Genomic DNA, 26,647 nt, shown 5'->3' with positions numbered 1-26,647 from the left:
CTGGCATGACTTGTTAGGAAAAGACAGGATTTAACTTGACTAATTTATATTTGTTACAAGAAGTAGAAACTTAGAAGGGAAAATTTGTGGTACATTGAGCTTTTGTCTAACACGATCAAAGTGAACTATAACGCTAGGAAAAATTTATCCAACTTTTTTATCGTAATCACAGGGAAATGGAGTAACAAAAAAAGGGGCGGGTCACGTCCATTTTCAAAATGTGTTTAAGTTTTGTTCTTAGCTCAACCATACCACTACTGAGGTAGAATATCAGTCAAATGTAGTTAAATACTGTAGACTTATTGCAAACCTTGTTAAGGTTAGACCTCGCCTTTACTGCTTTTCATTGTCTTCACTCAGTCTATATAATTTGACAAGGACAGTGCATCTGCCAAATTTCAATGTAATAGCTTGTTAAACTTCCAAATTTTCTTCTTCTAAATGTGGGTGGTGCCGGGCCCATATTCCAAAATTTTTTGGAATTTATGTTTTGCGGCATAAAGCCAATCCGCTTACCAAATTTAATTAGCTTAGCGGTATTCCTTTTTGAATTATCCAATTTTTTCCATTTTTATAAATTTTCGATATAGAAAAAGTGGGCGGGTTATTGTCCAATTTCACTCATTTCCTAACCAATCTATTCGCGGTACAGATAAGCCCGCACACCGAATTTAGTGAAGATACCTCAATATTTGCTCAAGTTATTGTGTTAACGGACGGACAGAGGGACGAACGGACATGGTTTAATCAATCTTGTTTTCGATACTGATGATTTTGATATATGGAAGTCTATATCTATCTCCATTCCTTTATACCTGTACAACCAACCGTTATGCAATCAAGGTTATAATACCCTGTGTACAAGTACAGCTGGGTATAAAAAATAAGCGGAATACATCTGTTCAATGACAGTCTTTGGGATACTCTCTCCTTTCTAGCAAGTCTAGGTCTAGCGGGATATTGCAATGACGACATCACAATCAAAAGAATGGCATTGCTGATAAGAATGTTCAGCGTTGATCAACTTTTGACTTCGTTGCCACGTAGAAGGTTCTTACGCCCCTCGATTCCGCTGGAATATAATTTAAGAGATAATTGTGTCATATTTTAGGGAAAACGAACACAAAAAAGGGTTTGGTTTTGGTGGATAATCAGATATTTCGATCGGAAATCAAACGCTTTTCATGATATTATCTCTTTGTAAAAAAATTTGCATGTGTAATTTTTCGTATGACACGTGGATAAAAGCAGTTTTCTCATGTAGTTCAAATTAATCAATGAGTTGAAGGAGTTTTAGGACTATTGTGAGCTTGGCCACGCAATAATCTTAGCTTTTTTCACTCATTGGCTAATTCTGATTAACAATAACTAATATGCTTCAGAAAATTCTTGAAAATTCTTCACCTTCTATTATCGTTGGAAATGCTAAACTGTCGAATAAATAACTCAAATATTCAGTAAAGAAAAATGTTGTTTATTTACAACACTACTATGGTAGTAAACTGTGCAGCTTTTATACTCTCACTTTGCCTCGTTCGCCTATTTCTCACAGGATATATACTTTTCGCGAATAGCCGTCTCGAATATTTGCTTATTTATTTCTCGTTTCTGTACCTCAGAGTTACTTATTTATTTCTGCTTTCTGCATCTCATATTGCCGTTGGTTACATGCGTGTATATATGTAGTTTATATAAGGTCATAAGTGCTCTTTATTGCCGTGTATATATGCGTGAACTATTTTCTGCCCTATTAACTGCTGTTTACATGTGTGCAAAATATTATCTGTTGACTTCTATGTGAGTGTGTATATATGCCTTGTTGTTAATGTTATCCAGCATTTATAACTAGCGACATTGTGACGTATCGAAACTGCTAATATTCGCTACATTATTTATGTCACTCTAACAGCGTACTTATTCTATACTTTTCCTTCAATTTCAAGTCCATCTCATAATTAATACGGCCTCAGTACTGGACCTTATTTTGTAGGTCGATACGAAAGAAATTTCTTCCGCTTTGGAAAAAAATAAGCATTTTTTTTAATCGAGGTACTGAGTAAAGCCACGGGCTTTTCCACTCGCCATGAAAATAATTAATATTCCAGCACCAAAAACATTTAAAGCAGTATCGCAGAACAGCATGCAACATTTGGTTATACCAAATATCCGTCTAAGTACTATGTAAAATTATGGGAGTAAGGCCATGTGGCCATAAGGTACTTAATGCTGCATACTTTTTTGCACATTTGATACTGTTTTATATTGTAACGAATTTACTGCAATTCCCCTTATTTGCAATCTTCTGCTAACGTTCGTATCGCTAAATTGTTGAATAAATAACTCCAATATTGAATAATGGTAAAATGGCCTTTATTAAAGTACTTCACAATAACACTTATACTTTGCAACTAGCTTGCTTAACAACCAAACTGATTGATAGCTCAAATGAAACTCTACTATTGCCCGACATATTGCGTGCTTAATCAATAACTGCTTGATAGCTCAAATCAAACTGAATTCCAGCGCTTCTACATTTGCTGCCTTTTACACTCTCTGATTTCAACGTTCACATCCTCTATGCGCTTCCATTTCCAGAATCTACTAGTGGTCCATGAGCTCTCAAATTTCTCAGCTGTAACTACAATTACACGATTTTATAGCTTCTCTCATTGCATACTTTCAGGAGTTTCTCAGATATATGCATGTAGTTGTGCCTTGCTTCTCAGCTGCTCGTACACGTACATGGTACATATGCCTAGACGCAATTATTGTTTCGTTTGTGTAGATACATAATGATTGATCTTTGGATGTGCATGATATCACTGTTTAGCATCGGCTTAGAGATAGCAGCACCCCTTAGTTTTGCTAATATTCGTAACAATATGTTTTTGGCGATAGAGTTTTGGCGGAAGCGATGTCTGGTATTTGGGGGCAGGGCTCTTGGCAGAGGTCACAGTGCAGTCTCTTATTTCTAGAGCCCTCAGCCTAAAGCCCCTTAACTACTCAATGAGATTGTTCAAAATTAAAATCTTCTTTATGCATAGAATCATCTGCTTTTGCAATCATTAACTATTATTCAATTAAATAAAATTTTAAATGGTTGGATTACAAACAAAGGACAAAACTATAAATATGTAAGGTTAAAGAAAAATAAACTAAATTTAAGTAATTAAATGTAATAACAACAACTTATTTGGTTGTTGGTCAGTGAGAAACAACATTCTCAATTAACTTTCAAAAACACAATAACTAAAAATACGAAAAGAGACATTTTTGGGCTCAAACTACGCCTGAAAGTAGGCAAATATGAAAAGACGGGCAAAACGAGATGAAGGAAAAATTTTAAAGTACACAGAAAAGGTTTAACAAATAGAAAAGGCGATAGTGGTAGTTTAGGATAGGACTGAGTATGAAATAAATAGTTCATAGTTAGAGATTTGGCACAAAATAAGCAGGTAATCCGTTATTGAAATGTAATAGTAGAGAAGAATTCTCTGCTCTTAGCAGGCTGAAATGGTGAACTTACAAACTTTAATTGAAAGAGTAGAAAGCTGTGGGAAACTTTGGTAAGAAGGCGTGATGTTGGCTTTAGTTCTTGGTCACTACACCTGAATAAGTGCAGCAGTAACAAAAACAAAGAACACAACTTTTTTTGATTAAATTTTGTATAATTATTTATAGGAACATTAATGCTCTCTTTCATTTTTATTGCTTAAAATTTTACAAATATAATACTATGCTCTAAATAATAATAATACTCTCACTTTTCATATATTAATTTACAAATAATAATGTAATATGAGTATTTTACGAACATACTAGCTTAACGAGTCATACAGAAAAATTAGCGCCTAAAAGTAGACACCGCACAATATTGATCAAATACTGCTAAGTCAGTTTAGTAAAATTTTAGGCGCAATTTTTTTTTCAAAAAGCCTACTCTACAATGCTTAAAGCTTGAAATGAACTTGCAGCTGTATTTGCAATTTAATTAATGCGCTTGCCGCTTGTTTCAAAACTCTCTTCCCTTCTTAAGTTGGCATATCCGACTGCTTCGTTAATTTGAGACTATTTAATTCCATTTCTTTTGTGATTTTCGCTTCTGGTTGATTATTCGCTGCTAAAGCTTTTCTCGCAACATACCGATCAACCCAACGTCGTACACAGGGTGACAATAATTTTGTGTCCATTTTCTAGCTTATTTGTGCCCAATGCGAAGCTTGTGATTGTAGCAATTACTAATGTTATCATTGAGCCGAACATTGTATAGAATAGATAGGAGATGTTGTAGATATGGAATGTGTCGTCACTAAGAAAAAAATAAGAAAGAGAACATTAATGAAAACACATTTTGAAACTCTGCGGGATCATTGCGCAACCTACTGCTCTTGCGGATATTAGAATAGGGAGGCAGCACACTGCTCATAGCACAGAGGCAAGCTAATATATGTAGGGCTGCTGATATTAAGTTAGTTTGTGTTACAGTGTTTGCCCCCCAGCAAGACCGTGAGGCAGACTTAGGCCGTTGGGCCATTGTGATATCACTGCATCTTTCTCTTTAAATATGTTGTAAGTTGGACAAATTTGCCTTTCTAAAACTGCCGTCTTTCAAGGCTGCTGTGGATTTTGAATACAGAATGGAGATATCATCACATTCATGTCAATTCTTACAAAAAATGTGTTGTCCAGGGGAAGTTTTCCAGGACGGTGTTATGGCCAAAGCTGATGTCGCTCTAGGGCAGGACTGCATTCAGTCTAAACACATTACAAGTCGCCAATTGGGAGAAGGTTGAGCATAACCTCTTGAGGGTTTGAATTAATAATATTAGGGATAAAAACATTGCGGCTTACGGCTACAATCTAGTCATTCTGCTGACGGTGCTGTTTCATTCGACTGCAGACCATCAAACCGTTATGCTATAGAATAAGACGTGTCTAATGAACGTCTAAAATAACTCCGTTACATTTAACCGCGGAGTACAGGCACCAGTTCAATTTGCTACGAAAACTAATTCCGTGGCATTTTACATCTCGAGTAAGTTCAAGTTTTATCCCGTTTAATTTAAGGGCGCTTGCAAGAGACCAGCACTCCACGAAGATAGATGCAGTCTGCAGTAGCTGGCCTAGAGTGTGAGTGGAAATTTCTGGTTGCTGTTAGAGTGTAAGCGATAACATGGTAACCAGTCCTTTCCAACTTCAACAACGAGCTGTTTAACGTTAGGTTTCATAGTAGAAGGGATAGAATTACCTTGTGTCGTGCTCCCCGGACGCGTACTATATCACGTAGGAGTTTACCAGTGGCTCGCGGATAGACGCTGCTATATGCTCTCTCTATGTCGAGAAATATACCTAGAGTGAAGTGCTTGAACCCAATCCCTTTCTCTGTTTTTGTGGTGTTAGCGTAGAGAGCTGACTAGACGGATTTGTCTTTGGAGTACGCGTGTTGAGAATTGGGAAGGTTTCCTATGCGCACCTTATTCTTTATGTGCACATCCCGCAGTATTTCGAGGGCTTATAGGCCTGAAGTTACTGGGCATGGTCTTCACAAACAGGACCTCTTTTGGGTATGAATACTATATTTGCCTCGGTTCATCTTCTTGGAATATGAAAGAGTCAGGCGTTATAGGTTTCTGAGAATATATAATATTTTGCCAATGATCAATTTTTATACTAATCGTATAAACTCTATAGTTTAAAGTTTTAGAGATATCTTTTGGAGGGAGTCCTATACATTCTCCAGGTATCCCCTATAATACTGTTACCTATTATTACTTCCACAGGCAGGCTCACAGCTAGCCCATCCAAAGGACAGAGTATTGTTCTTAATAATGCCAAGACATATCTGACCAGTCATCCTTGAAGTGAATCTGCAAAAGGTAAAAAAGGAGGTTGACGCCTGTTGTTAGATTGTTCGATCAAATCGGACGTTATGAGATATTTCCTTCCAGGGGCCACAACTACATATATATGTACTATGAAAGCAATTTCCGCATGCTGAAGGCCTCGGGGTCCTTCGATATCATTACAGTCATTTGCGGTCTTTTAAGCACGCTGTTGTGAAGTACGTGATGTTGAAATATAATTGTACTACTTCCAAGTAGACTAAATAAAGACCATATTGCAATACTGAATATTGGAGTGAATTATTCAAGAGTTTAGCGGTTCGAACGTTAGAAGAAGGTTTGGAATAAGTGGAATTTCCCCAGAGTTCGTTACACTATTTTCTCCTAAATCTGAATAACTACTATAAGGGATTAATTATTTATATTTCGGCCTACCTCGTTTCTTGATCGCTTACCTTATATTTGTTGATGAGGTATGCTCCGTTATATTTTCCACCACCATACTCATCGAAGCGAAATCCACGAACGTGTAATTGCAACCAGCAATTGTGTGTGGTTTTCTTAAATGGCTCACGGCGCCACTAGCCAAATCAGCTTGAGCACGTATGCACATCCAAGCCATGAAAAGGAGGCTGCTAAAACCACCAATCAATGCACCCTATAAATAAAAAGAAATCAGTCGATATAGCAGATTTAGTGCATATTATAGTCCATACTCTCGATTCTATCCATGGTAGCATAACGCCTGCGGTAAATATGCCCAATAACGGTCCATTCGCTACAGATGACAAAGTTATAGTCAACTGCAGTACTGTACCTAATTTCTCAACAACAAAGACCAAACTCACACAGATGGCGCCAAATATTATAACAACAAAACGCATAATCAAAGCAGTTTGACGCTCGGTGAGTGGCTTCTTGGCGAAATATTTGAAAAAGTCTTCTAGCATTACGGCTGACATAGAATTTAAACCAGTAGAGAGTGAAGAGAGCGCTGCGCTGAAAACGCCTGCAACAAAGAGACCGGGCAAGCCAGGATAGTCGCCTAGTATTTCCATGACGAGTAAAGGTAGCAGCTGATCGTTACGTTTGGCAAGCTGGGAACAGATTGAGAGGGAGATATTAAATAAACTTAAAAATTTGCATTAACCGACCTTTGTTTGCAGCGGATCGCAGTCATGATAAGTAGCATAGATTAAAAGCCCACTATAGCCACAAAGGCATATAAAAGTCAACACACCCACAATGAAGATACAAACCGCATTACGTGCCGACTTCATATTCGGTAAGGAGAGATAACGTTGTATCATATTCTGACTAATCGCATTCGACTTTAACCAATGAGCAACGCCGCCAATGAAAAGTGAGTAGACTGTATAGCGTTCGGTGAGATCGAGGGTGAAGCTGTGAGTGAGCAGTGCAGTTAGTTATATACGCGAAATTAGTTAAAATTTGAGTAGCAGTAACTTACCTTGGCGATTCGATGCGTCCACTCTCTTTGGCTTTCTGATAAACGGCACCAAAGCCACCCACATCAATTGTACCTTTGACTATGATGAGCAGCATAGCGCCGAACATAATGAGCGTCTGCACGACATCAGTCCAAACGACAGCTTTAAGGCCACCCTAAAGAGTGCCATAATGATATTAGAGAGATTCGAATTGCGTGCGCTTGCTTTCAAAAGCTCAAAATCTTACTCACCACACAAGTATAGAAACTGCACACCAAACACACAATCGGCGTTACCAGATGTATATTAATACCAGTGGCCTGATTGAAGGCTAGAGCGGGCACATAAATAACAATGGGAAGCCACAATAACTACGTACGCAGAGAGAGAGAGAAAACTGTGCTAAGTGAGATCGTGCTGACTGGATTTAATGAGAACATTCCATGCATAAAGCAAAATTCTTCGTTTTTCAAAAACTCACCGATCCGAACATGAAGAGCACCGAGCCGAACAGTCGTATACGTCTGTCGTAACGCGACTCCAAGTACTGGAGAAGAAAAGATTTAAGAGATTAAGTAATTTTTTCAAGTAAAAATAGCCCTACTTACCTGATATGTGGATATAAGTTTGAGATCATGAAATACCGGCAAGAAAAAGTAGTACAACACAAAGCCTATTATAATCAGTGATCCCATGATATAAAGATATTGTATGCCAAAGAGATATACCTCTGTGGGTGTGCCCAATAGTGTTATGCCGGATATGAAACTGAAGGGATGAACAAATTTGAAAGGTTAAAATAGTTTTCTAAAGTACTTAGAACGAAAAGGGCGCTAAAGATCGTATGACCATCTATAATTCTTAAAAGATTTGTAGAATCAAATTTTTTTCGAAAGTGATGAATTTGGGCATACTATATAGCTCGGTTATTAGAAACAATGGAGAATAAACTGAATAAGGAACTCCTCCTCGCCTTTAAGATAAAGTTCAGATCTTCTTTAGAGAAGCACGTGTCGGATCGAAAAATATTTAAGAGATTCCACATTAGGGATACGCTTACTTCTTTTTGTGATAGACTAAATTTTTCGAAGACACAGGAAATGCAGCCCAAAATAAACAAGAGAACACTTCACTGATTTCAAGTGCTAACCTGAAAATCACAAGATCAATCTCCTTCCACAGTAGCGATGTGCTTGGTCTCAAGAAGTACTTTCCCTATGACCCAGCTAATGGTTTCATATTGCTACAGCTGATATTACGTAACTAAACTCAGAGAACTCTGTGTGGAATGATCCACCCTATATCTTGATGATCACGATATGGAGTACGTGTTCGTGGCTAATGATAATTGCTTTTGATAACCAGTAACGCGCGTTAACGTTTCTCCAGGCTGTTTTTGCTGATTTTTCATCCCCCACCTATTTTCACTACAGCGGCGCCTTTCCATTTATGGATTGTTTTCATCATGTGGAAAAAGTAACAGCTTATATTCCCCTAAATCAATAGGATCTATGTTCGACTTGCTTGCCTACGACTCGCTACCTGGTCTTAGACAGGGTCCCGCTGCTATAGATAATGCTTTATGCTTTCTATCCCTTCCTCCAACCTACAGCAGCGGCACAAGTCAATTGCGGTCCATATAAGCACCATGAGCGCCCATAAGACAGTTACCTGTTAGAATACCCACTAATGGGCTTCTAGAGTGGAGATTCAGAAGTATTACCGATGGCGATATCTTTTTGTCCAGTTTGGGCCACATTTGCCTGGACAACCTACAATTTGGTTCCATGGTCCATATTGCGTTAGGTTGTTCTGAGATCGCAGCCAGGCTTGTACGTATTTAGAGGAGGATTCGCCTAGCCAGCACAGTTGATTGTTTGCAATCTGTTGCCTTCACTTGCTAGCTCATAAGCAGGACACTTTGCCGATAAATAACTGGGACCAATACTATCCTCTGGTTGCACTTATCGACTAGCTTGCTTAGAACTTCCTTGCAATTTAACGTCACTAGTGACGATGTATCACTACAATGCAGGTGTGCTATGGTAGCTTGGTTGCCGAAAAATGGAAATAGAGTTAGTCACCTACAGGTTAATTCAATAGAGAGCAGCTTCTCCTATATGTATATAAGCTCAGCTTGAAAAACATTGCAGTGGTCTGTTACGCGTAAGTTATTTATATTAAGCCTCCTTGGGAATATTACACTGCCAACTCTGTTGCTCAGTTTAGAACCGTCTGTGAAGACGGAGATTCCTTGGCCCAATTTGTCCACTTGCTCCTCTTTGGGATATTTATTTGTTTGTTGTCACAGCAATGGGACGGTATTGTGTGTGCCGTCCTCTAATAGGCTTTGTTGAAATGTTGTTTCGAATTGGATTGTGTTTTAAGTAGCGGATCCCATGCCGAACGCACAACACGCTCCGCGGATATGAGGTATTTCGATACACGTTTGTACAGACCGCTGTAGCCACAGCTTATGGTGATCACATGCTGCCAGCTAGCACTTAAACCGATTATGTCAGAGTAGGGTAACCAGGTTGTTGCCTTCTCACACGAACTCTCCACCAAACATAAGTTAGAGGATATTTGGCCGCAAGCGAACGTAAGTAGGGAGCTGCATGCAAGAGAATCGCACTGACCATACCCTTGTAAGAAGTTTTCCTCACTCACATGGACTATAACAGACGGCCCCACCCGCCGACGGACTTGGCATGTATGACAAATGTTAGGTATCAAGCCTTATAAGTATAGGATAATATTTACAAACGTTATACAGAACACTTATCCCGTGCATATCGATTGTCTTTCCTGCAGCGTATAACATTTCTTCAACAAAATTTATAGAAACCCTATCGCTTGCTATGCCACCTTCTGGTTTCCAAGTAGTATAGAATATTGGGATGATCGGGAACAGATTCATTCTAAGAGTGAGAGCTGTTGAGTAGCTCGAAATTAGTGCTGTATGCGTGGGAATTTTGGTACTTGAGAGTTGGGAGGCTACGCTGTATTGACTTACATTGATAAATCTATAAGTGACCCTCATAGTGCATCAAACCTGCCAGTGTAATAACGACCGATCAGATTTCTTAAATATACACCAAGGTGGCATTGGACTGACACATGGGAATCAGGAGCTCGTGATCTTGTAGACTGAGCCCAAAGTATGTAAGCAGGATGAAGTACTAGGTATCATTGAAATCATGAAAAACTCCAAGGGACTTCATGAATGTATCAGAGCAAGTTAAAAACGTTAGCTGATCATGTTTAGAGAATATCCTGGTTTCGTCAAAGAGCGGAATTATGTGGAGTAATTGATCTCTTCATGGTCCCTACGCCCTTAAAATTCAATCCAATGTATCTTATATATTATTTCTAATTGCTGTTTTTCGGTCTTATTTGGAATCCAAATCTATAAATAAAGTTTTGGATGTAAATATCGAGATTCGTGCTATTAGCGAGCTTTGGGCATTATTGGTCGTAGTGCGTTTGTTTAGCCATATTTTATTAAAATAATTTGGTTAAAAATAAACGATTGTTAGCACACAAAGAAATCTATTTGTACTATGGCACTATTGTGAATATTTGATTAGAACTAACACTGCATTACCGGCAGTTGCTAACATTCGCCAGATGGCGGCGCAAGCGCATGCAAGTTTTTATTGATAGATGAATGATTAATAGAACAGCTGATTTCTTGATATTTGATATGAGACTTTTATATTTATTGCGCAAGATGCGCACGGGTCCGGCAAGTTTACTTATGTTCATCAAAGAAAACTTTCACTATTTTATCGGCTGGGCTTTTACTCTCTTGCATCTCTCCTTTACATACATGAATACTTAAGTACTTGACTCGGTTTATTTTTAGCAAATTTTCAATTAGCAAATTTATCATTTAGTGTCAATTTATTAAGTTTTTTTTCGCTCGTTTCACTTCAACGCACACTCAGACACCCACCCACAAACATCCGTCTGATACTTGGCATCCAGTGCAGAGCTTCATTCCACGCCAAGCCAGTCAACCTAACAGCCAGTAGCGAGTTAAATCATAACCATCAGCACACATAGTTCATCACTCAATTAGCAGCAGAATATAAGTGATTTATGGAAGCTTTGCATATGATTTTATAAATGACGCGTATGTCAATTGTCAAACGATATCCACTGGCAGTGGGGACTATAAACCCCGGTTCGTTATATTTACGTTGGTACGTCTGTTATATTCGTTTACGAATGCGTTGTTTGATTTAATACACAATTGCAAAATTCCTTTATGTAAACTTTCTTATTGTAAGAAATAAAAAAATCTCAGCTTTTTTCTGTTATTTTTGCTGAAAATTTACGCTCATTTTAATATGATATGCGCCCGATTTAGTGTAACTGGGCTACAGTGCTTTGATTGCGAATATCATTCGTTGTGATATTTTACTGTGCGAAGAACTCAGCTTGATTTTCTGAAATCATGATGATCGCTGTTTGCAGGGACGGATGTAGTAATTCATAGGAAGAAAACCAAGCTGGAAGATGCGTGGATCCTGCTATATATCGTGCTCGCAAACCTGATTCTTACAAACACAAACGTTTTTTATTTTTTATGTAATCAATATATAGGTTGGCCTGAACTGGTTGGCACGCGGGGACCTCATATAGACTGAATGAGTGTTGCCAGAAGTATGCTCAAAAACCAGACTGAAAAACCCTATCAGAAACCAGGACCTATGTTATAAAATAGCTCCGTCCTGCTTAGCAAATATTATAAGCTTTTAAGGACCTATTCTACGTGCTGCTTTTAGATCTCACAGCTGTATCCCTCTTAACAGCTGAAGTCTTAGCCCGGCAAACGCAGAGCACGAATACAAAAAGTGCTCGAAATATTCCTCCTCCAACCTGGCAATCCTATATCTGCCATTACTCTCCAAGCCTAATTTAACAGCATGTGACACCAGAAGGCAGTGTCCAGTCAGAATACCCGTCTGATTCTACAGTCCTCTCATTTTAAGATAAGAGTAACTTTGCTAATCTAAGATTGTAAGACCTACACATTATCTTCAACACTTTACAACCACACGCCTTTCCAGCTTGGTCGATCATGTGCACTTTTCGTCTTCTCTTAATCTTGCAAATTCTAAACGGGACGTCTACAGAGAAAGAAAGCTTCGAAGGATGCCTTTTTATCTAGCTCATCCGCTTTTTCATTCCTTTCTATTCCCATATGCCCTGGGACCCAATATAGGTGTATGCTTCTACCTTTCCCGATTCTTTCCAGCAATTGCTTACACTCTAACATGTTATGCTATGCGAGCTACTTGCCCTAATTGTTGCTTGGCTTTCAATATAAAAGTTGACGCGGCTGCAGTTTAAGCTATTTTCTTCCAGTGTTTTTACTGCTTTGATTACGGCTACCACTTCCGTCTGTAAAACACTGCAGTGATCTGGAAGCTAGTAGCATCTGCTTATTTCCTAGTTAGTACAGTATACCGCAGATCCTACTCCTTCCTATTACTTTGGAAAGATGGCTGTACATATGTATCGCCTCGTCTGCTATTTGGTCACCTTTGCGCCATCCACCCACCTCTGTTACGGCTCTAAGAGCTCCCTCGGAGCGCAGATACGAAATCAGGTAGTCTGTTCGTCCTGTAATTAACGACGCTTTACTACTATAGCCTTTTGGTCTGCTCTCAAGCTGCTCGAGGCACTGAGCCTGGTTGCAGTTGTTAAAGCTATGTTCTTTGACACCAGGTCTATAAGTGAAATGTGTAGAATGGGCTCGTAAAACTAAGCGTTCATAGCGTGCATACCCCTCTAAACTTTTGAGGCAGGTCCCAAACAGGGACTTATTAGTATGCTTTAAAATAACTGTGAGTAGCCAATGAGAGAGAGCATTAAATATATTTAAATATGCATAAAATACCGTCGATGCCTTCTTCACTCTTTCGTCCAAGTTGAGCTGTCACGACAACTTACTCTCTAAATGGATTCCTAAATATTATGTGTAAGATTTTTCCTGCAGGGTCACTCCTCCTAGCTAAGGCCTGGCCCAATTTTGGACCTTGTATTCCTTAATAGACAATACCATATCCCGCTTCCCCGCTTCGTGGTCAGCCCTATTTTTGCGTTAGCTGTAAGTTTGGCGGGTTGTCGTTGTTGCAGCGATAAGGACACTCCCCGAAGGCCTTGGGGGTGTTATCGATGTTGATGGCCCTTTGCCGGATATAGGTCCGCTATGTTCCGGTAACAAGCACCATTCAAGGACTAGCCGGACCATATCGGGAACGATTTGGTATGACCACATGAAACCTTCTGGGCCATACCGCCCTCCCACCCCCTAGATCCATGAGGAACTTGGGGTCGCCAAAGTATCGGCAGTTGGGTTGGAGAAGTTATATATTGCGTGGGCGACCCCTTGAAAGGTTGCGCTACACAAGCCCTTGAATCAATTTGTATTTTAGTGGTCTCTGGCGACAGGTATACCTGCCGCGGGTATATTCTGAGTCTCCTAATCCGCTGGGGAGCAGTTTGGCGGGTCTCTCATGGAATCGCCAGAGCAGTTGGTTGATGACCACCGTCCACAGCAGAAGTGATAATAAGCAGCAATTCGTCTTGCCCCTGTCCATTGATTCCGTGGCCTCATACAAACGCCATTATTATACATTAACTTTTTCAAGATTGCATTAATTATATGTATTCTCCATTTCTTTTCTTTTAGGTAAGTTAATATCAGTTCAATTTAAAACAAATCTTACATTTAGATCTACAAAGGTAGCTTAAGTTCGGAATCACTATCATAAGAATATGCTCAAGAAATTTTTTTTATTATAACGAACGCACGCATATACAGTGGCAAGAAGTGTAATTTTGTGAGTCGTAAATCAACTGGCCTTCGCTCATTAGACTAACAAATTGGTTTGTCGTGTGTATTGTTGACTTCATCATACATTGAGCGCCTTACATCTGTTCAAGTAGGTATAAGCCGTGAATTTTTAAGGGTTTTCAAATAATATCTGCCATCTAGTAATCAGGAGTAATAGAGCTCTTACAAGTCCCTTTGTACCAGAACAATACAGATTCCAATTAAGTAGTGCCACTCCATCAGATAACTCGACTAAATTCTTCGAATAGTTGAAGTCCCTCGTCTGGTCGAGCAATAGCTACATACCATCATCGGCCGTTTGTCTATGCGGGCCATGTTTGTGCCAAATACATACACATACTCAGGCACATTTCATTGGTAGTTGTTTGCAAAAATATTTGCTCTCCTCACACCCGTATTGCATTCCCATTGCACGCGTGATAATATGAGGTGAGCGTTGCAAGAAGGGTGATATCGCAGAGATATATTTAGCAAATTATATTCTTGTCAAACAAGCTCATTTTGGTGTCGACTGACACTTCTAGACCTTGCGGCATATTAATATTATATGAACCGTTATTTAATATATTAATAAATAGAGACAGTTAATTTTGTGTGTATACACAGGGAGAAAGCTTTGTTCAACCATATGACCTAATGGCCCAAGGTTTTGGTGGATCATTCTGTCACAGAGAGGATAAGGCCTTTAAGATTATCTTCAAAGGCCGTTGTTTTTTTGGGAGTTGTATAGGTGTTGTTGGTTCTTAGCTGGTACTAGCTCGACCATCTCGAGAAAGTGGGTTGCAGAAACTGAATTGTCGTGTATCAGTCTATGCGCCCTTTCTATACCCCTATTAATTTTAGCCCTGCGCCTGGAAACTTTAATTGTGTTTCTTTCTTTAATTTGTCTTTAAATGGTTTTGATAAAAAATTAAAAATTTTTTTTTTTAATTAAAAAATTTTTTGAATGTATTTTATTCTTAATTTTTTATTTTATTTTAATTTTGCTATATCAGTTTGAATTTTTTAAATTATAAATAGTTTATATGTTTGTTTTGAGTGCTAAGCGACGCAAATATCTGGCGAACAAGAAAAACACGTAAAACTCCCTTTCGTCTCTTAATATATTTTTTATTGTGTTATAAAAACAATAATACTTTTGAATACAAAATTGTTTCGGCACTCGCGTGGTGCCATCCTCAGTTAAACACTACCAACTGAGGATGGCACCACGCGAGTGCCGAAACAATTTTGTATTGAAAAGTATTATTGTTTTTATAATACAAAAAAAATATATTAAGTGACGAAAAGGAGTTTTACGTGTTTTTCGTGTTCGCCAGATATAAATAGTTTGCAAGTTTCTGCCACAAATATCTTCTAATAATTATTATTAATTTATTTCATCTCAAAATTTGATTTTTAATTTATGCAGTATTGTGTTTTGTATATTTTTGCATTACATGTTTTATTCATGAATTCTTCAACTTCTTTGATTTTTTAATTAAAAAAATTTTAAAATATTTTTTATTCTTAATTTTTTCTTTTATTTTAATTTTCATTACTATTAATTTTGTTATATCAGTTTGTATGTTTTTTAATTTAAAATAGTTTGTATGTTTCTGACTCAAATATTTACTAATAATTATTTTTAATTTTTTTCATATTATGATTTGATTTTTAATTTATGGAATTTTATATATTCTATATATTTTGCAATACATTATCTTATTCTTGAATTTTTCAACTTTTTTTAAAATTTTTTAATTTTATTTTATTTATTCTTAATTTTAAATAAAATTTTTTTTTTTACATTTTTATTTTAAATTTTCAATTTTTTTTTTTAATTTATAACAGGTGGTAACTTTCTGATTCAAATACTTATTAATCATTTTTAAAAATTTTCATTTTGTTATGTGGCTTTTAATTTAACATTTTGTATACTTTATAAATTTTTGCAGTACATTTTTATACCTTTCATGAAAATGAAATGGTATATTAATTTCGTCACGAAACCGAAAATTGTAAGTCCTTAAAGGAAAATAGATAGACCCACCATTAAGTATACCGAAATAATCAGGTTGAAGAGCTGAGTTGATTTAGCCATGTCCGTCTGTCCGTCTGTCCATCTGTCCGTCTGTCTGTTTGTATGCAAACTAGTCCCTCAATTTTTGAGATATCTTGATAAAATTTGGTGAGCGGGTGTATTTGGGTGTCCGATTAGACATTTGTCGGAACCGACCGGATCGGACCACTATAGCATATATCCTCCATACAACCAATTTTTCAGAAAAAGAGGATTTTTGTAATATCTTACCCAATTTAACAGATTGAAGCTTCAAACTTCACCATATACTTTCGTATATTGCACATATTGTTGCCTGAAAAAATTTATGAGATCGGTCGTATATATAGTATATATCACCCACAACCGATTGTTCAGATAAGGAACTTTTCGTAATTACTGCCCTATTTTAAGAGCTAGAGGCTTCAAATTTCAACGAATGCTTACGTATATAACATATGTTGTTGTTGTATATATATGGTGGTATATATAGTATATATATAGTGGTATATATAGTATATATGTATAAATAGTATATATATATATATTTTCGCAAATTTTAGCCCCATTTTAACAGCTAGAAGCTTCAAATTTCACCGATTGCTTACGTATATAGTATGTATTGTTGTGTCAAAAAATCATAGAGATCGGTGATATATATAATATATATATGATGGTATATATAGTATATATATATAGTATATATATTTTTTTTTTTACGATTTCGGCTTCATTTTAACAGCTATAAGCTTCAAATTTCACCAAATGCTTACGTGTATAGCATATATTGATGTCTGAAAAAAATCATTGAGATCGGTGGCATACATAGTATATATCTCATACAACCGATTATTCAGATAAGAAACTTTGCGCAATTTCTGACCCGTTTTAACAGCTAAGCTTCAAATTTCACAAAATGCTTACGTATATAGCATATATTGTTGTCTCCAAAAATCATAGAGATCGGTTGTATATATAGTATATAACTCATACAACCGATTGTTCAGATAAGAAACTTTTCGCAATTTCTACCCCATTTTAACAGCTATAAGCTTCAAATTTCACCGATTGCTTACGTATATAGCATATATTGTTGTCTGAAAAAATCATAGAGATCGGTTGTATATATAGTATATATCTCATACAACCGATTGTTCAGATAAGAAACTTTTCGCAATTTCTACCCCATTTTAACAGTTATAAGCTTCAAATTTCACTGATTGCTTACGTATATAGCATATATTGTTGTCTGATAAAAATCATAGAGATCGGTTGTATATATAGTATATATCTCATACAACCGATTGTTCAGATAAGAAACTTTTCGCAATTTCTACCCCATTTTAACAGTTATAAGCTTCAAATTTCACCGATTGCTTACGTATATAGTATGTATTGTTGTGTCAAAAAATCATAGAGATCGGTGATATATATAATATATATATGATGGTATATATAGTATATATATATTTTTTTTACGATTTCGGCTTCATTTTAACAGCTATAAGCTTCAAATTTCACCAAATGCTTACGTGTATAGCATATATTGATGTCTGAAAAAAATCATTGAGATCGGTGGCATACATAGTATATATCTCATACAACCGATTATTCAGATAAGAAACTTTGCGCAATTTCTGACCCGTTTTAACAGCTAAGCTTCAAATTTCACAAAATGCTTACGTATATAGCATATATTGTTGTCTGAAAAAATCATAGAGATCGGTTGTATATATAGTATATATCTCATACAACCGATTGTTCAGATAAGAAACTTTGCGCAATTTCTGCCCCGTTTTAACAGCTAAGCTTCAAATTTCACAAAATGCTTACGTATATAGCATATATTGTTGTCTGAAAAAATCATAGAGATCGGTGGTATATATATTATATACTTCATATAAACTGTCATTTTGACCACTTTTTTTCGGCTAGAAGCTTCAAAATTCATCAAATTTCATCAAATAGTTACGTTTACGTCATATATTTTTGAAATACGTGATTCGTAGTCATAGTTTTTACTTGCAGACCACAAAAAACGTGAAGCTTTGCATCCTCACACAGATTACCTACCTATTTTTATACCTTTCATGAAAATGAAATGGTATATTAATTTCGTCACGAAACCGAAAATTGTAAGTCCTTAAAAGAAAATAGATAGACCCACCATTAAGTATACCGAAATAATCAGGTTGAAGAGCTGAGTTGATTTAGCCATGTCCGTCTGTCTGTTTGTATGCAAACTAGTCCCTCAATTTTTGAGATATCTTGATAAAATTTGGTGAGCGGGTGTATTTGGATGTCCGATTAGACATTTGTCGGAACCGACCGGATCGGACCACTATAGCATATATCCTCCATACAACCGATTTTTCAGAAAAAGAGGATTTTTGTAATATCTTACCCAATTTAACAGATTGAAGCTTCAAACTTCACCATATACTTTCGTATGTTGCACGTATTGTTGCCTGAAAAAATTGATGATATCGGTCGTATATATAGTATATATCCCCCACAACCGATTGTTCAGATAAGGAACTTTTCGTAATTACTGCCCTATTTTAAGAGCTAGAGGCTTCAAATTTCAACGAATGCTTACGTATATAGCATATGTTGTTGGCTGAAAAAATCATAAAGATCGGTGGTATATATAGTATATATATGGTGGTATATATAGTATATATATATAGTATATATATATATATATATATATATATATATATATATTTTCGCAAATTTTAGCCCCATTTTAACAGCTATAAGCTTCAAATTTCACTGATTGCTTACGTATATAGCATATATTGTTGTCTGAAAAAAATCATAGAGATCGGTTGTATATATAGTATATATCTCATACAACCGATTGTTCAGATAAGAAACTTTTCGCAATTTCTACCCCATTTTAACAGCTATAAGCTTCAAATTTCACCGATTGCTTACGTATATAGCATATATTGTTTTCTGAAAAAATCATAGAGATCGGTTGTATATATAGTATATATCTCATACAACCGATTGTTCAGATAAGAAACTTTTCGCAATTTCTACCCAATTTTAACAGCTATAAGCTTCAAATTTCACCGATTGCTTACGTATATAGCATATATTGTTGTCTGAAAAAATCATAGAGATTGGTTGTATATATAGTATATATCTCATACAACCGATTGTTCAGATAAGAAACTTTTCGCAATTTCTACCCCATTTTAACAGCTATAAGCTTCAAATTTCACCGATTAATTACGTATATAGTATGTATTGTTGTGTCAAAAAATCATAGAGATCGGTGATATATATAATATATATATGATGGTATATATAGTATATATATATAGTATATATATATAGTATATATATATTTTTTTTGCGATTTCGGCTTCATTTTAACAGCTATAAGCTTCAAATTTCACCAAATGCTTACGTGTATAGCATATATTGATGTCTGAAAAAATCATTGAGATCGGTGGTATACATAGTATATATCTCATACAACCGATTGTTCAGATAAGAAACTTTGCGCAATTTCTGCCCCGTTTTAACAGCTAGAAGCTTCAAATTTCACAAAATGCTTACGTATATAGCATATATTGTTGTCTGAAAAAAATAGAGATCGGTGGTATATATATTATATACTTCATATAAACTGTCATTTTTGCCCCTTTTTTACGGCTAGAAGCTTCAAAATTCATTAAATTTCATCAAATAGTTACGTTTACGTCATATATTTTTGAAATACGTGATTCGTAGTCATACTTTTTACATGCAGACCACAAAAACGTGAAGCTTTGCATCCTCGCACAGATTACCTACCTATTTTTTATTTTATATTTATCTTAAAAATCGTTTAGATATGTTCAAATTTCACCAAATGCTTACGTGTATAGCATATATTGTTGTCTGAGAAAATCATAGATACCGGTGGTATATATAGTATATATCTCATACAACCGATTGTTCAGATAAGAAACTTTGCGCAATTTCTTCCCATTTTAACAGCTAGAAGCTTCAAATTTCACCAAATTCTTACGTGTAGAGCATATATTGTTGTCTGAAAAAATCATTGAGATCGGTGGTATATATAGTATATATCTCATACAACCGATTGTTCAGATAAGAAACTGTGCGCAATTTCTGCCCCTTTTTAACAGCTATAAGCTTCAAATTTCACCGATTGCTTACGTATATAGCATATATTTTTGTCTGAAAAAATCATAGAGATCGGTGGTATATATATTATATACCCTATATACACTGTATTTTTTCCCCTTTTTTACGGCTAGAAGCTTCAAAATTCATCAAATTTCATCAAATAGTTACGTTTACGTCATATATTTTTGAAATACGTGATTCGTAGCCATAGTTTTTACATGCAGACCACAAAAAACCTGAAACTTTGCATCCTCACACAAAGTACATACCTGTTTTTTATTTTATATTTATCTTAAAAATCGTTAAGGTATGTAGATCTGTTCACTATATATTTCTTATCTTATACATCCGATTATTCGGAGATTACGAGCGGGATAAAATTATTGTTCAGCCCCATTCATGAAAGGTATGAAGTCTTCGGCACAGCCGAAGACAGTCCTGTTTTTACTTGTTTATTCTTCAATTTTTCTACTTTTTATACTCAGCGTGCTTTGCACACAGAGTATATTAACTTTGATTGGATAACGGTTGGTTGTACAGATATAAAGGAATCGAGATAGATATAGACTTCCATATACCAAATTATCAGTATCGAAAAAAAATTTGATTGGGCCATGTCCGTCCGTCCGTCTGTCCGTTAACACGGTAACTTGAGTAAATTTTGAGGTATCTTGATGAAATTGATGATGTACGTAGGTTCCTGGGCACTCATCTCAGATTGCTATTTAAAATGAGCGATATCGGATTAAAACCACGCCCATTTTTTCGATATCGAAAATTTCGAAAAACGGAAAAAATGCGATAATTCATTACCAAACACGGATAAAGCGACGAAACTTGGTAGGTGGGTTGACCTTATGACACAGAAGAGAAAATTAGTAAAATTTTGGATAGTGGGCGTGGCACCGCCCACTTTTAAAAGAAGGTAATTTTAAAGTTTTGCATGCTGCAATTTGGCAGTCGTTGAAGATATCACAGTGAAATTTGCAGGAACGTTACTAGTATTACTAGATAAGTACTAAATAAAAATTAGCAAAATTTTTTAAAAGTAAAACTTTAAGAAAAAATTTAATATCTTTACAGTGTATAAGTAAGTTATGTCAGCATTAAACTCCAGTAATAATTTGGTGCAATAAAATACAAAAATAAAAGAGAATTTCAAAATGGGCGTGGCTCCGCTCATTTTCATATAATGTGTCTAGAATACTTTTAATGCCAGAAGTCGAACAAAAATTTACCAATCCTTGTGAAATTTGGTACGGGCATAGACCCTATGACGATAACTTTTTTCCGTGAAAATGGGCGAAATCGGTTGAAGCCACGCCCAGTTTTTATACACAGTCGACAGTCTGTCCTTCCGCTCGGCCCTTAACACGATAACTTGAGCAAAAATCGATATATCTTTACTAAACTTAGTTCACGTACTTATATGAACTCACTTTATGTTGGTATCAAAAATGGCCGAAATCCGAATAAGATAACGCCCACTTTTTCGATATCGAAAATTACGAAAAATTTAAAATTCCATAATTCTATACCAAGTATGAAAAAAGAATGAAATATGGTGATTGGATTGGTTTATTGACGCAAAATATAACTTTAGAAAAAACTTTGTAAAATAGATATCTCTAAGAGGCGCCCACCTATAGAACTAAGGCTCACTCCCTTTTAAAATACTCATTAACACCATTCATTACATACCCATATCGTACAAACACAATCTAGAGTCACCCCTGGTCCACCTTTATGGCTATATCCCGAAATGGCGTGCACCTATAGAATAATGGCCTACTCCCTTTTAAAATACTCTTTAATACCTTCTATTTGATACCCATGTCATACAAACACATTCCAGGGTTACCCTAGGTTCCATTTTGTTCCATAATGTTCGGTTACACCCGAACTTAGACTTCCTTACTTGTTTTAATTTACATTTTTTATTTTATTTACTGTTTTACTCATTTTATTTTCAAATTTGCATTTTTAAATTTTTTTAAATATTTTTTTTTTTAGTTTTATAATTTTAAAAACTTTTTTTTTTCAGGTCTAACTTTTTTTCAAAAATTTTCTTTTTGTAATTTTGTTTTTAGTTTATAATATTTCGTGTGTTTTACATATTTTTTTATTTTTTTAAATATATTTTTTTTTAATTGACATTTTTTTCATGTCCAACTTTTTTTCAAATATTTTCTTTGCATAATTTTGTTTTTAGTTTATAATATTTCGTGTGTTTTACATACTTTTTTACATTTTTTGTTTGTTTATTTTTTTAAATATATAATTTTTTAATCTTATTTTTTTATTATTTGTTTATACAGATGTATTTTTTTTAACTAATTAGTTCTCATGTGCGCCACGAAAACTAGGCTAACTTTGAGGCAAGGTTAGGTATGGTTAAGTTGGTGGTGGTAAATATAGGGGAGGTGGTGGGGTCGAGCATGGGAAAAATTTGTGATTTCCGGGTGGCGGCACATTCGCTTTACCAAATACATTCTAACTAATCGTCATCAAACCGCTTGCCTTTCATTTTGAACCTAAGTATTAACGAATGATACACCCTCTTTACCTCGAACAGGCCGTCTAAAAACGGTGCGCTCAGAAATCTGCGTTATCTATTTTACAGTTCGTTGCATCCGCAGGGAAAGTGATGAATCAACTGCTCTGCTCTGGGACCTATGGGAATAGACGGAGACCTTAAGATGCCCTCTGGACGCTAGCGCCGCTTGACACTTCCTCACGATATCACTTTTCATCAAATTTGATGTATTGCCTATATGGAAACCTGTCTGTTAAAAAAGGTTTCCATGGCAGTAATGTCATCTCTATAAGGTTTACGCTTCCGCCTGAAAGACACTAAAAGAGTCGAAATGTGGGTAGGCATGACTAACGTGCAGATGCTTTGGGTAAAGCCCAACATGATATCCCCAGGTATGCTAGCTCTTGTACCTTCTCAACCTTATGTTGGGATAGGTTTCTTACCTAAACTTTTTATCACACCTAAAGCTACTTGATTATAAGGCCGGTAGGTTATTTGAACACTTTGTCATACGGGTGCTGTTCCGAATGGGTTTTGGATAGAATCTTGTTTCGAAATTGAATTTGAAGTTTCCCTATTATCTCTCAGCACACTATAATAAGTTTCCACATCTCACTCACCTCGCAATTAGCGACATCGCAATTGGAAAAATTTTCATATTCCTGCCACCCACTAAGTACGCATCCTCAGCATCTTCGTTAGTTACGGATTTTCCCGCTCTGGCTTCACGACGCATTTGTAAAGCAAAATAAATACCAATCACAGCACAGCTGGTCAACATTAAAACGAATACAACATAATCGGGCCAGCCGAAGCGTTGAAGACTAACGCGCACCTCATCTACATTCATTTTGGATAACATTTTGCTAAAATTTGTTTCTTAAAACTTTTCAATTTCCTGAATACTTAACAAAAAAAGTTCTTTCGCACAAACTCGTTTGCAATTAAGATTCTTTTGTTAATGCCCGTTTTGATAGTCCTTACTCTCTTGCAGCTCATACGCATGCACACTCATTATTTTCATCACTACAAGATCACTACAACCACTTTATTTGCCACAACCGCACGATGCTTACGCGTTCGCACGCCTCGTATAACTGTTTGAACTTATACCGTTACTTTACATCTTATTACCCGTTAGATCTAGTAATTTAATACAATGTTACTATGTATTCATCAGTGTTTATGTGAATATGAGCATATTTCTCAATTGCTCGGCTCGTTTAGTTTTTGCGATTTGTTGCGATCACAAATTAGCCGCTAATTCGTTTAAATGTTTGTTGAGTGATTCGTTAAAGGTTGATCAACAGATGTTCGTCTTAGTCGTAAATAAAGTGACAGCTTGAACCTGAGGGTGTCAATTTAAAGGTAATTTTGCAATTATGACGTCGCATTTTCTCTAGACGATGATCAACAACTTCCAAGAAAATCTTAAATAAGTTATTAATAAATTTGTCTTCGGCCTTGCTGTCGGTGGTGTGTGGGAGGGCTAGGGTTAAATAAATACAATGTATAGCTATTTGAACGTACATACCTAAATGTTAGTGTAGTTGTGGAGTAATCAGTGAAATAAACAGAGTCGCTGATATGCCAGAGTTGCCAACATATATAAATTTATTTGAAGAAGTTAAATGTATGTTTTGATACTAAAATCGCTATCGTATTTGGAAACAGTGTTGACCTCCACTGAGTTGAGAGGGCAGGTGGAAGAAGACTTGATCTCCGTTGCTACTCTCAGTTGGCCTTAGTTATCGCGGCACATGGATAGCGAAACGTTCAAAGTCGCTTGGCGTTTTTGGAAAACCTACAGTTTATGAAGTTAGAAATCCAGGAAGCAGCTGACACTACGAAGCGTTTATTTATAACTGTCGGCAAAGCTTCTTTGCTAGTATCGCAGCGTAATCAATTGGGCAAAAGTTGTGTGGTAGAACGGTAAAGAGGACACGGTAGGGCTGACGTTCGATACCAGTGCTTGAATCCAACAGCAGTAGAAAGTGCAAGAGTGGGATATTGGTGTACCGGGCCATACTTAGGTTTGCTACAAGCAGGAGTGGGCGTGAATTTAGCACCTGCTAAAGCGGCAATTACCCACCCACGTGTGCCGTACGTACGGACGTTTGTCGTACAAAACACGTTTGACCGAACTCTCAAGCACGTAGGAATCAGTGTGTGCGTCTGTGTACATGCACATAACATATTTGTGTGTGTATTGTTTACAGATAAGCACTGTTGCCATTGACAATTTTGCATGCATGCTTATGGAAACATCAACTTTTTCCAATTTAATTTTTGATGTTGTAAAAGGCTGGAATTAATATTAAATAAATATAAATAGATTACATATTTATAATCTGCACTTTTACATAATTATTTCGAATTATTTTCAAAATTATTCAAACTTTAATTAGGTGTTTTTGCATAAAGCTGCAAAGGGTCAAAAATTAGCGCACAAAAGTTTACTAGGCAACTCTGTCTAGTGAGAGAGCGATCAGCTGACACGTTCATACGGAACAAATCAAAATTGTTTTGATCTCTACGTTCCGGGCTACGTACGTACGGGCGTTGCACGTCGGCGAGTATTCGTTTACATTGCACACTAATAAGATAGGTCGTGTCAGCTGACACGTTTTTGGTACGTACGTTCGTGAGTAACTGCCGCATAAGCGACCATATACGTATACGATGAGCGAGAACACAACAGTTACTTCGTCAAAATCAACGACATGTCATTTAGTTCGATTTTGATGCTCGTACAGTAAGGACGTGTCGCACGCGCTCTTAAAGCAAAGCACAAAATGCGTGTAACACCTGCTCACTGCGCAAGCGCTTAAATCAAACTAATTAGATAGTTTATTTTGCTTTCGTGCTCACTACGCGTTCGTGTAAACTAACCCACTCTCAGTTTGGTAACCGTGTATATGTAGTGGTGCCCACCGCTGGCTACAACACTGATGATGGATAATTTCTAACGGCCGTTGATGCTTGCTCCGCTTTTAGTCGGTTGTAACGAAACTTCAGTAGAAAATGCTTTTGATATGGTATACGCATCAGCAAATCTGCACCTTTAAGTATCGATGGTCATGAAGCAATCGAGAATTATAATGCTTACATTGGTAGTGCAATGAAATGCTATCGGCTCAAAGCTGGTGGTCGAATTTATGATAGCATATTTTCAGGTGGTGGCTTTATAATTGTGATGCTCGTTGCCAGATTGTTAATTTTTTTTCCTTTTGGAGTTTGTTCTTGATTCAGTGGTTCGCATTTACCTAGGTCTGTCAATTTATTGACTTGAAGATCGCATTACTTCGCTTTAAAATGCAGATTGGCTTCATGAGTACTGAATTTCTGTATTTTTTTTTCGTTAAAAATGTAAAAGCTTGCGAGAGATTGCAAATTTTGTGATTTGCGGCTCGAAAAAATGATTTAAAGAAATTGTGTTCGCGACGATTATTAGGAGTTAACCCCAGGTGAAACTACGCTTTGCACGAGATATACAGACAAAAGTGTAACCATTTTATGTATCTCTATTTCTTTTCAGCAGACGCAGCAGTACCAATTCCACAGACCGCGGTTAGGTTAGAAGCCTGTCTGGAGTAAGTGAACGAGGGACAATCCCTCCGCAAAGAACTACTCCTGAGAATTTTTGAACGAGTGCGAGCAAAAACCCCGGATCTTTCCGAAATGCCCAAAACTTTGATTTCCCTAAATACATACAAATAAAACCTTTCCTAAATACTTTTTATACTCAGTTGAGCA

The 26,647-nt window shown here is 36.4% G+C and overlaps 1 pseudogene; it reads right to left on the bottom strand.

Annotated features, from left to right (window-relative positions):
* Positions 1–3,271: 3,271 nt before the first annotated feature.
* On the bottom strand, positions 3,272–24,019 carry LOC137235638 (sodium-coupled monocarboxylate transporter 1-like; annotated as a pseudogene).
* Between the last annotated feature and the right edge of the window lie 2,628 nt (positions 24,020–26,647).

This window comes from Eurosta solidaginis, unplaced genomic scaffold (assembly GCF_040869045.1).
Source record: "Eurosta solidaginis isolate ZX-2024a unplaced genomic scaffold, ASM4086904v1 ctg00000623.1, whole genome shotgun sequence".
Lineage (NCBI taxonomy): Eukaryota > Metazoa > Arthropoda > Insecta > Diptera > Tephritidae > Eurosta > Eurosta solidaginis.
The sequence above is the reverse complement of the archived record's forward strand: the minus strand, read 5'-3'. Positions and strand labels throughout refer to the sequence as shown.